The sequence below is a fragment of the Euleptes europaea genome, chromosome 4 (genome assembly GCF_029931775.1).
Source record: "Euleptes europaea isolate rEulEur1 chromosome 4, rEulEur1.hap1, whole genome shotgun sequence".
In the NCBI taxonomy this organism is placed as follows: domain Eukaryota; kingdom Metazoa; phylum Chordata; class Lepidosauria; order Squamata; family Sphaerodactylidae; genus Euleptes; species Euleptes europaea.
In genome coordinates this window covers 5,730,141-5,742,158 of record NC_079315.1, presented here as the reverse complement: position 1 = coordinate 5,742,158, position 12,018 = coordinate 5,730,141, and positions in this window count along the sequence as shown.

Below are 12,018 nucleotides of genomic sequence, written 5' to 3'. Positions count from 1 at the left end.
GGGCGGAGCGTGAGGAGGGCGGGGTTTGGGGAGGGGAGGAACTTCAATGCCATAGAGTCCAATTGCCAAAGTGGCCATTTTTTCCAGGGGAACTGATCTCTATCAGCTGGAGATCAGTTGTAATAGCAGGAGATCCCCAGCTAGTACCTGGAGGTTGGCAACCCTAGGTGGAGGGAAAGTCAGTCATTGCTTCAGACAGGGCTTGGGGAAGTGACAGGGAAATGGGCAGAAACTACCAGGAGGTTAGTTATGGTTTGCCCAGTCAAAGAAAAGAACTTGGACATGTATAGTATAGGTACATGCAAGCCAAGGGGCAGATAGAAAGGCAGGAATAAAGCAGGTATCCTACGATACATTAAGAAAGTAGTGGCTTAGTGCCTTTTTTAAAAGTAAACTTTTATTTTCCAAACTACATAAAACAAAACACATAACATATACACATTTTACATAACTGTGACAAGACATTAACCAGCAATTTTTAGAGCTATTATGTATCAATCTATACCTTCAACTATAAATCTAAAGTACAAAACATAAACATATCTTAAAGGAGGGGGGAAATCTGAACATATTCTCATACCTTCTTGTGAGAGACATGAATTAATTTTTTTTTAAAAAATTGTTATATAATTCCACTTGCATATGCTAAAGCTTTCGATCAGCCCGTTTAGGAAATGATTAACAGTGTGGCTTAGTGACTTTTGAGGGGATGGAGGGAAACGTCCCAAGAGACAAGCTAATCCTATTTCAATAGGCTGAGATTCTTGGGTTTAAGGAGTTCCAAGTGAAATCATCATTTCTCTCACTATGACGGAAGCAGCTTGTCAGTACAGCAGCAACAGAAGAGTTGGTTTTTTACATGCCGACTTTCTCAATCACTTAAGGGAGACTCAAACCGGCTTACCATCACCCATCCCCTCCCCACAACAGACACCCTGTGAGGGAGGTGGGGCTGAGAGAGCTGTGACTAGCCCAAGGTCACCCAGCTGGCTTCATGGGTTGGAGTGCAGAAACCAATCCAGTTCACCAGATTGGCGTTGGTCGCTAATGTGGAGGAGTGGGGAATCAAGCCCGGTTGTCCAGATCAGAGTCCACCACTCCAAACCACCGCACTTAACCACTACACCACGCTGGCAGTGAAGCTTATATGTGTGTGAAATTGGAGCACGGTTCTGCGTAGGGGTGTGCAATCAGCCAAAGCTGAACTGAAAAGAAACCTGGGTGGGTTTTTTTACTGGAAAAAATGGCAGTAATTAAACGGAGCCAAAAAGCAGATCCCGAATAAGGCCGATTTTTTTCCTTTGCATTATTCGGAGCTGCTTTGGCCCCTATGCCATTTCCTCCCTCCTTCTCTCTTTCCCTCACTGACCTGCTGGCTGAGTCCTCGCCGCAGCCTCCAAAGTCCATGGGGAGTTTGGAGGTGGCAGCAGCAAACTGAATTTTTCAAAAAAAGCCAAAAAAAAACAAACAAACCCCAATCAATAGGGGTGGAGCCAGAAGAGGGCAGGATTTGGGGAGGGGAGGGACTTCAATGCCATAGAGTCCTATTGCCAAAGCAGCCCTTTTCTCCAGGGGAACTGATCTCTATCAGCTGGCGATCAGTTGTAATAGCAGGAGATCTCCAGCTAGTACCTAGAGGTTGAATTCAAACAAAATAGCACAAGAACAAAAAGCCAAACTAAGGCACATAAATGCCCAAACTGGAAATTGCTAACAAGGTGTATTGAAAAAACCAAAAGGTAAACAACCACAGTTGACAAAAGATAGGTGCAAGACCAACAGGTCAATTATCACAATGTACAATAAACGCAAAGCGTTTAGTAATACAAAAGCAACGGAATAATAAAGATGCAATGGGCTTCCGGTAAATTCCCATTTCATAACGATTTTTTCAAGCTTCCAAGTCTTCCGTATGCTGGAGAGTTCATTTGTGTAGCAAAGGAGTGTGCCTTCCTTGTAATCACGGACGGTTGGACACCCTAAATGGTTGTGTAGGTAGGGGCCCCAGAGAACTGCATAAAAAATTATGTAGAGTGGTGGAAATTGTTTTCGAGAGGAGAAAACAGACATTCAATTCCAAAAGACCTTTACAAAGCCATAAACCGTACCTATTCTTCATAATGTTAACATTAACATTACACCAGTGTCCCCACAAGATGGCAATCTAGCTACAGCTTTAGGGTAAACCAGGAGTCCAGAGAAACTTTGCATACTGAATTTATTCCATTTTAAATTTTCATGAGTCAGAGCTCACTTCATCAGTTGCAAGAAGTGCTCATCATCCATTAAGCCAATTCAACAACAGAAAAGGGGAGAGTGTTACAAAGACAGGGTTTAGAGCAGGGGTGTCGAACTTATTTGTTAGGAGGGCCGGATATGACATAAATGTCACTTGGTCGGGCTGGGCCATGTGCACATAAATAAATAAATATGAGAAAGAAAGAAAGAAAGAAAGAAAGAAAGAAAGAAAGAAAGAAAGAAAGAAAGAAAGAAAGAAAGAAAGAAGAGAGGGAGGGAGAGAAGGAGGGAGAGAAGGAGGGAGGGAGAGAAAGAGAGAGAAGGAGGGAGAAAGAAAGAAAGAGGGAGGGAGAGACGGAGGGAGAGAAGGAGGGAGAGAGAGAGGGAGGGGGAGAGAGAGAGGGAGGGAGGGAGGGAGGGAGAGAGAAAGAAAGAAAGAAAGAAAGAAGGAGGGAGAGAGAGAGAGAATGAGGGAGAGAGGGAGGGAGGGAGGGAGAGAGAAAGAAAGAAAGAAAGAAAGAAAGAAAGAAAGAAAGAAGGAGAGAGAGAGAGAGAGAATGAGGGAGAAAGAGAGAGAGGGAGGGAGGGAGAAAGAAAGAAAGAAAGAAAGAAAGAAAGAAAGAAAGAAAGAAAAGAAAGAAAGAAAGAGGGAGAGAGAGAGAGAGAGAAGGAGGGAGAAAGGGAGGGAGGAAGGAAGGAAGGAAGGAAGGAAGGAAGGAAGGGAGAGGGGGACAGAAAAAGAGGAAGAAAGAGAGGGAGCGAAAGAAAAGGAGAGAGAGTGACAGAAAAAGAGGAAGAAAAGAGAAAAGCATCCCACACACACACCAGGCCTTGCCAGCGGCTCCACAGCCCAGCGCAACCACAGCAAAGCATCCCCCCCACCCCCTGGCCTTTCCAGCAGCCCCACAGACCAGCGCGGCCGTGGCAAAGCACCCCCGGCCTTCCCAGCTGCTCCGCGGGCCGGATAAAAGCCCTCCAAGGGGTGGTTCCGGCCCACACGCCGTATGTTTGACACCTCTAGAGGGTTTAGAGAAGGGAGGGATCTTGTCAGGGTATAATGCTATAGAGTCCACAAATATTTCTTCTCGGCCTCCAAAGTCAACCAACCAATCCCTGGTTGCTCCGTGGAAGGGTGGACAGCCACACCTGACACATGCCTGCAGTAGTTTGAAGACGCTCCTTCTAGCCGTCCTCGGGGACGGATTCCATCCCATGCTGCCAGGAGCCTCCCATGCCTCATTTGAACAGAGGAGTTGGCACAGTGGTACCCCTGGCTCTAAGAGTAGGGTTACCAACCTCCAGGTACTAGCTGGAGATCTCCTGGGATTACAACTGATCTCCAGCCGATAGAGGTCTATTCAGCTGGAGAAAATGGCCACTTTGGAAGGTGGATTCTATGGCATTAAAACTAGGGTTGCCTGCTCCAAGTTGGGAAATACCTGGAGATTTTTGGGGTGGAGCCTGAAGAGGGTGGGGTTTGGGGAGGGGAGGGACTTCAATGCCATAGAGTCCAATGGCCAAAGCGGCCATTTTCTCCAGGTGAACTGATCTCTATTGGCTGGAGATCAGTTGTAATAGGAGGAGATCTCCAGTTACCACCTGGAAGATGGCAAGCCTAATTATAACCCATTGAAGTCCCTCCCTTCCCCCAAACCCTGCCCTCCTCAGGCTCCGCCCCAGAAATCTCCAGGTATTTCCCAACCCGGAGCTGGCAACCCTATCTCCAGTCCTCTGTACTTTAATGTCGAACACCAATTCTACCAGTTATTTAGTCAAAAAGTTTAAATGATTCTGTCAGTCCCTGAAGAATGACTGTCTTTTCTGACAGAATCCATTAAAAAAAAAAAAAACTTTTTATAATTCACAGTTTTGACAAGTGTGTTTCAGCTGAATCCCCGTGTTTGGCTGCATCTTTATGACATTTTGAATTAAATCTCTCAAATCTCTCCGAAGAACAAATTATCTAGCCCAACTTCCCGCTTTATTTTTGATTCAGCGCACAGCTCTTATTTTCAGACAAAAATCTGCACTTTTTCTCAAACAAACAGGGAAGTAATTTCATTCAACCATCTATCATTTCAAGCACATCTGGAATCCTTCATTCACCTAATCTGCTGTTTATCCAACATATGCTTTAGAACTGCAGGAAACCGCAAGTTTCTCTTCTAGTGCAGCCATTTCCCCCTCCAGATGAGATTTGCTTTTTCTTCTTTATTTCTTACAGGGCAGCGTAGGCAGGATTATGGTACTTTATTCTCACAAATGACCTTGTGAGAGAGTGGATCTTGTCCAGTAAGCATCATGGTAGATTTTGTGGGCGGAGCCTGAAGGGGTGGGGTTTGGTAGGGTTGCCAACCTCCAGGTGATAGCTGGAGATCTCCTGCTATTACAACTTGTCTCCAGGGATAGAGATCAGTTCCCCTGGAGAAAATGGCCGCTTTGGCAATTGGACTTTATGGCATTGCCCTCCCCTCCCCTCTCCAAACCCTGCTCTCCTCAAGCTCCGCCCCAAAAATCTCCCGCTGGTGGTGAAAAGGGACTTGGCAATCCTAGGGATTTGGAGAGGGTGGGGACTTCAAAGCCACAGAGTCCAAAGTAGCCATTTTTTCCAGGGAAACTGATCTCTGTCGCCTGGAGATCAGTTGCAATGGTGGAAGATCTCCAGCTACCACATGGAGGTTGGCAACCCTAGACATACTACAGCGGAACCTTTTTCCTGCTGTTACCAAGTCAGAGTAAATGCAGTCCTAGAAGAGGAAGAAGAGGTGGAGGAGGACTTGGTTTTTATATGCCGACTTTCTCTACCACTTAAGGAAGTCTCAAACCGACTTACAATCACCTTCCCTTCCCCTCCCCACAACAGACATCCTGTGAGGTAGGTGGGGCTGAGAGAGCTCTAAAAGAGCTGTGACTAGCCCAACGTCACCCAACTGGCTTCATGTGGAGGAGGGGGGAAGCAAACCCTATTCTCCAGATTAGAGACCACCGCTCCTAACCACCACTCTTAACCACTGCACCATGCTGGTTCTTAAAGGGCTGATCCATAGCCATTTTGAGCAGCCTTTTTGGCGCAACAAGACTGAATTATTCTCTCTGTATTAGATTGCTATCATTGCATCTACAAAGACAAACCAATTAATATCTATGAAGATTCCAGCTGATGAAGCTGCAATTTTGCAGTGAAAACGCTAGTGTGCATCCGGACCGTGTTACTGTGGACTTTTTCAGCCTTCCTCGTGTTGCTTTTTGAAGAAAACAACCTAGAGATAAGACTCTTACTTACCTTGAAAAAGACTTTCCATCTTAGATTTGCTTGTACATACTATCACTGCTGTTTTCACTTGTCTGTAGATGTTACACATTGTTCACAATATATGTTTGCATAGTTTGCTTGTGTATTATTTAAATTAATTGGTTTGAGCCTAGTACTATATTTTCACTACTAACCTCCAGGTACTAGCTAGAGATCTCCTGCTATTAGAACTGACCTCAGGCCCCGACTCAAAAATCTCCTGCCGATGGCAAAGAGGAACCTGGCAACCCTACCCACCATAGACCCCCTTCTGCTGCAGATATGGGGGCTTATTTGTTTAATTCAGCTCTTCATAGCAGTTGTAATTATTTGTTTACTTTCTCAAATCGAATCGAAACCTCAACCTTTTGCGGAAATGATTCATGTGAGATGAACGATTAAAATATCTTCTTCAGATAAATCAATTTAATAACACTGGCTGTGTGGCCTTTAAAGAGTCTCTTTTTGCGCAAAAAGTATCTGATATTATTTTCCAGTTCTGCAAAAACAAAGATCGCTTTCTTTTTTACCTGCTGCTCTCAACTTTACATATAGAACAGGGAGAAGGATTGATAAATACTGCTTTTTTATATTTTTAACGAGGTAGACTCAGTTTTTATTCCACAACTGTTTTTTTTTAAATAATTTGAAAATTCACCAATGAGGTATGAGATACTTTCCCTTACCATTACTTACTTTCAGAAGCCAGTGGAAATAGGATTGCCAACCTCCAGGTGCTAGCTGGAGATCTCCTGTTATTGCAACGGATCTCCAGCCGATAGAGATCAGTTCACCTGGAGGAAATGGCCACTTTGGCCATTGGACTCTATGAATCTAAGTCCCTCCCCTCCCAAAACCCTGCCCTCCTCAGGCTATGCCCCCAAAACCTCTTTCTGGTGGCAAAGAGGGATCTGGCAACCCTGGGTAGGTGGGGCTGGGAGAGCTCTGAGAGAGCTGTGGCTAGCCCAGTGTCACCCAGCTGGCTTCATGTGTAGGAGTGGGGAAACCAACCCGGTTCACCAGATTAGCCTCCGCCGTTCATGTGGAGGAGTATGAAATCGAACCCAGTTCCCAAGATCAGAGTCCCCCGCTCCAAACTCCTGCTCTTAACCACTACACCATGCTGGCTGACCTTGTATAAGTGTTCCCAAAAGCAGAGCTTTAATTGGAAAGCAAAGGCAAAAGATGCAACCTTAGAGACTTGTCTTTTTAAAACTGAAAGCGGGGAATCGGGGCCAGGTACGAGAGCAAACGAATTGGATGCTAAGTAGTAGCATGGCCAGATTCCAAGTAAAACCCAATCAAAATATGCAATATGACAACCAGAAGTATGCTCTCATTTGGACTCAGCAATGCCCCTTTTCTCTCTTGCAAAGAATAGCGGACCTTCCTTCATAATTGGGGAGGGGCTGTGGCTCAGTGGCAGAGCCTCTGCTTGGCATGCAGAAGGTCCCAGGTTCAACCCCCCGCATCTCCAATTCAAGGGACAAGGCGAGTAGGTGATGTGAAAGACTTGTGCCTGAGACCCTGGAGAGCCGCTGCGGGTCTGAGCAGACAATACTGACTTTGATGGACCGAGGGTCTGGTTCAGTATAAGGCAGCTTCATGTGTTCCTGCTTGTTCATAATTGTATTGTCCAATTAAAAGCAGATTTCCTGAGAAATTATTTCTTACTTACAAAAAGTTGTTATTTCGACTGCAATTGTCAGACTTCACTGAGGGAGGCAGCTACGCACACGTCTACGAACCGATTACAGATCAAGAAAAATCCATTAAAAACAAACACACAGGAGCAAATAGCTGGGTCTAATGGAACAGAAAAATAACAGCACGTCAGTGTACTTTCGCTTTTTGCTGAGGACTAATTAAAACAAACACATTAGATTTTATTGCTGCATGAAACGTTGGAGGAAGGCTTTTCAGAATCAAATATAAACGACAGACGAGCCTGTATAAAACTGTACAGTTTATTTCTTTTCTTTCTCTTAGGATGATTATAGACTAGGTGGTGGCTGGAGCTCTGAGCCATTTTCTCCAGGTGAACTGATCTCTATCGGCTGGAGGCAAGTTGTAATAGTGGGAGATCTCCAGATAGTACCTGGAGGTTGGCAACCCTATCTTACAACAACCCTCTGAGAGAATTTGAGATGGTAACAGGCTCAAGGAAGGCCACACAGTAAGCCTCATGGCTAAGAAACTGAACATTTTGCATCTCTATCTTTTCAGCACAGTAAAGAAGATGCAAAATTATTTATCCATGCTTTCTCAGAGGCAATTCAGGGCCAAAAAGCATGTGAACGCTGGTAAGTAGTATGTTTGAATATTCCTTCGAGTCAAAAACGTCCAGCACATAAAAGGATATCATGTCAGGAAATGTTGTCGCTTACATCTCTCTGATCTGGCAACATCACCTGAAGGGAATTTCTGACACAGAAAAATATTCAGATTTATGATTCACCACTGTCTGCGCCATGAAATCCCAGGAAAACGGTGCCTTCTGCTTTTTGTAAATCTGTGAACTTGCTGGAGATGAGCATGACTCTTCCCCCATGCGACTTTCTCTTCAAAACGGGGCAGTCAGGATTTGGTTTCGTGTGTGGCCATGTGTAGTCACACGCACAACTGGAAAAACAGCATCCAATACAGCAGGGCTAGTCTGACTTCCATCTGGCTGAGATGTTCCACCTGCCTACTGCCGCATTCAGACATGGTCCATTGTAAGATGAGATCATGTGCAGCAGAGCTTGAGAAGGTGCAGAAAAGAGCAACCGAAATGATCAAGGGGCTAGAGCAATGCCCTATAAGGAACAGTCGAAACACTTAGGGCTGTTTCGCTTAGAAAGAAAGCGGTTAAGGGGAGACACGATAGAAACCTATAAAATTATGCATGGTATGGAAAGAGTGGACAGGGAGGAGCTTTTCTCCTCTTATAATACTACAACGAGGGGTCATCTGCTGAAGCTGGAGGGTGAGAGATTCAGAACAGATCAAAGGAAGTATTTCTTCACACAATGCGTAGTTAAATTGTGGAACTCCCTGCCCCAGGATGTGGTGATGGCTGCCAACTTGGAAGGCTTTAAGAGGGAATGGACATGTTCATGGAGGAGAGGGCTATCCATGGCTACTAGTCCAAATGGATACTAGTCATGATGCATACCTATTCTCTCCAGTATCAGAGGAGCATGCCCATTATATTGGGTACTGTGGAACACAGGTAGGATAATGCTGCTGCAGTCGTCTTGTTTGTGGATTTCCTGGAGACCCCTGGTTGGCCACTGTGTGAACAGGTTGCTGGACTTGATGGACCTTGGTCTGATCCAGCATGGCTTTTCTTATGTTCATACTCTCAGTGGTGCTTCAGTTGTTTTCTCTCTGCTGGCTTCTCATCTGGAATATTACCCGTATAAATCTACAGATGTTTCCTTCTACTGTGTGAACAACAATCAGCCAGTCATAGCTTGTCAAACTATCCGAAGATAATTCACGGACATGCATTTCAGCTGCCAGCCATTGTCTTTAGAAGAGATATATTGTACATACCTGAATTGCTATTTTTGTGGAAGCAGAATCTGAGATTTGGCTTCATCTTGTCAATTTTATGGATCTGTGTAAAACATAGTTTCTTTTCCCTTACCTATTTCTCTTGAATTATGAATTGGAAGAGGGAATAATTTAGTGGTCTGCCATCCTTTGACATAGAACTCGACACTTTCAGTCTGTAAAATAAGATAATGTAACATGAGTTTCTATGTCCTGTATTACAGCAAGCCTGGCAAAGGAAGGTTTGTCTTACTTGAGATGCAATCTTGTCCGTAGAGTTTCCAGATCTGGCCTGGGCTGGGAAATCCCTGGAGGTTTTGCAAGTGGAGGCTGGGGAGGGGTGGGGTTTTGGATGGAGTGGGCAAAGAATCCACCTTCCAAAGCAGCCTTTTTGTCCAGAGGAACTGATCTCTATAACCTGGAAATCAATTGTAATTCCGGGACATCTCCGGCCACCACCAGGAGACAACAAATAAGCAGCATAAGCCCAAAAAGTGCAATGTGTGAATATATCAAATAGTATCACAACCCAAATGTATATGTCAATAACACATATTCACAGACAGAGCAATAACAAATATACATCATATGTTATAGAAATATTAAGACTGGCACATAGTGTTTTCTTAATCTCTTTTGCAGGTGATGTGAACAATGAATACATCACTGAAGAAAGGTAAGTGGAAAAATAGTAGTCCATATGGCTTGAAGCTTGTATTTTTTTTCCCTTTGCAGGTAATATATATAGCAGACAAAATCTTTCCGAAGGAGAAAACTTCAAAGAAGAAAACTTCCATCATCAGGATGGAAGCAATAGCGATATGACGCTGACTGTATGATGAATCTGTAAGAATATTATGTTGGAGAATTGAAAAAGCTTAGCTCAATCTGAGCAATGCGAAACGGTCTTTAAAAGAGGCGGCCAGGCTGTCTTCTCTTCTACCCATTTCATAGGTAGGGTTGCCAGGTCCCTCTTTGCCACCAGCAGGAGGATTTTGGGGTGGAGCCTGAGGAGGGTGGGGTTTGGGGAGGGACTTCAATGCCATAGAGTCCAATGGCCAAAGCAGCCATTTTCTCCAGGGGAACTGATCTCTTATCAGCTGGAGGATAGTTGTAATAGCAGGAGATCTCCAACTAGTACCTGGAGGTTAGCAAATCCAAAATAGAAGAAAATCAAGCATTCAATACATGCAAGGTATGTCTTTGTTCAATTTAGGCATATAGTTAACATACAATTATACAACCATTGTCTGTGCAATACTATGCAGGATAAATCATAAACAACTTGTAATTACAAATGTCTAAATCACAATCAAAAAGTCTTTTATGCGAGTATCTCGCCAAACTTGCACCAAGGAGACGTGGATATACTCTCAATAGCGTCCAGACTTGGTGGTGGAAGTAGCAGGTAGGGTTGTTAAAAAAAAAAATCGGTATAGTTCGGATTCGGCCGAATTCGGCCCGTCTGGATTCAGGATATGCCGAAGTCCGAACTCCCCCGCTTCGGGTCCGTGCAATTCAGCGCGAATTCAAAGTTCGGGGAAAAAATTCGGCTGAATAAAGCCATTAAAAACACAACCGCGCCTTTCCGTGGCTCCGGGGGGGCATTTTGGGGGGTAGAGGTCCCAAACTTTCAGCAGAGCTTCAAAGGACCCTTCTTGCAAGACCCCCCAAGTTTTGTAAAGATTGGGTCGGGGGGGCTGAGATATGGGCCCCGAAAGGGGTCCCCCACCCTTAATGTGCATGTCTGAGCAGAGCTTGCCGCCCACGCACAAAACTCCCAGCCCCGACAAACAGCTGAGCTGCGGGGAGCAAGGGCAGGACAGGTGCAAAGAAGTTTGCAAAGCAACAGAACTGCAAAGCAACAGAACTGCAAAGCAACACAACCATGCAAAGCAACACCTGACACCTGGGAGTTTGCAAACCATGGAAAGGGACTTAGCCAGCTAGCTATGCATAATGAGCAGGAGGGGGTGGAATTTCCCCTTTTGCATCGGACTCGAGTGGGGACCAGGAAAATGCATTCTTTAAGTCACCATTTGAAAACCAGTTTTGAGCAAGCATCAAAATAGACCTAACAGATCTTATGAATGAGGGAAAATCTGAGGACACACAACTGAAGCCCCCCCCCCCCTCAAACCAGGGAGAGAGAGACTCGAGGGGGCACACACACCCCAGGCAGAATGGGCGAAAGCCCCCTTTGGCTTCCCCCCCCCGAAACTGCTCCCTCCCCACACACACACAGACTCTGCTTCCCCCCCCACACACACACACAGGAGAAAAATTATAGATTAAAGTCCCCAAAGGGGTCTTACTGTGGCTGTCTTCTGTTCCATCAGGAGGGGCTGGGAGGACTGGGTAATCCAATATGATTCTATTTAAGCACGGGAGGTTTTGCCTTGGATTCGCCGCTCTGGAGATGCATACAGGATCGGGTGATCCATTCATCCCAATAGGGAAAAGGGGAAAGCCCATATCTCGGGACCCCCTCACCCAATGTTTACAAAACTTGGGGGGTCTCTTAAGAGGGCTCGTCTGAAGCTATGCTGAATGTTTGGGGGCTGCACCCCCAAAAATGCGCCCCCTGCAGCCACGGAAAGAGAAAAGAGGGAGCCTATATGTCTGCCCCCACTGAACCCATCTTTACAAAACTTGGGGGGTCTCTGAAGAAGGGTTGTCTGAAGCTATGCTGAAAGTTTGGGGGCTGCACCCCCCAAAAAGCACCCCCTGCAGCCACAGAAATGGAAAAGGGGTGAGGGAAAAGGGGTGGAGCCCATATCTCGGGACCCCCTGACCCAATGTTTACAAAACTTGGGGGGTCTCTTAAGAAGGCTCATCTGAAGCTATGCTGAATGTTTGGGGGCTGTACCCCCAAAAATGCGCCCTCTGCAGCCACAGAAAGAGAAAAGGGGGGAGCCCATATTTCTGCCCCTACTGAACCCATCTTT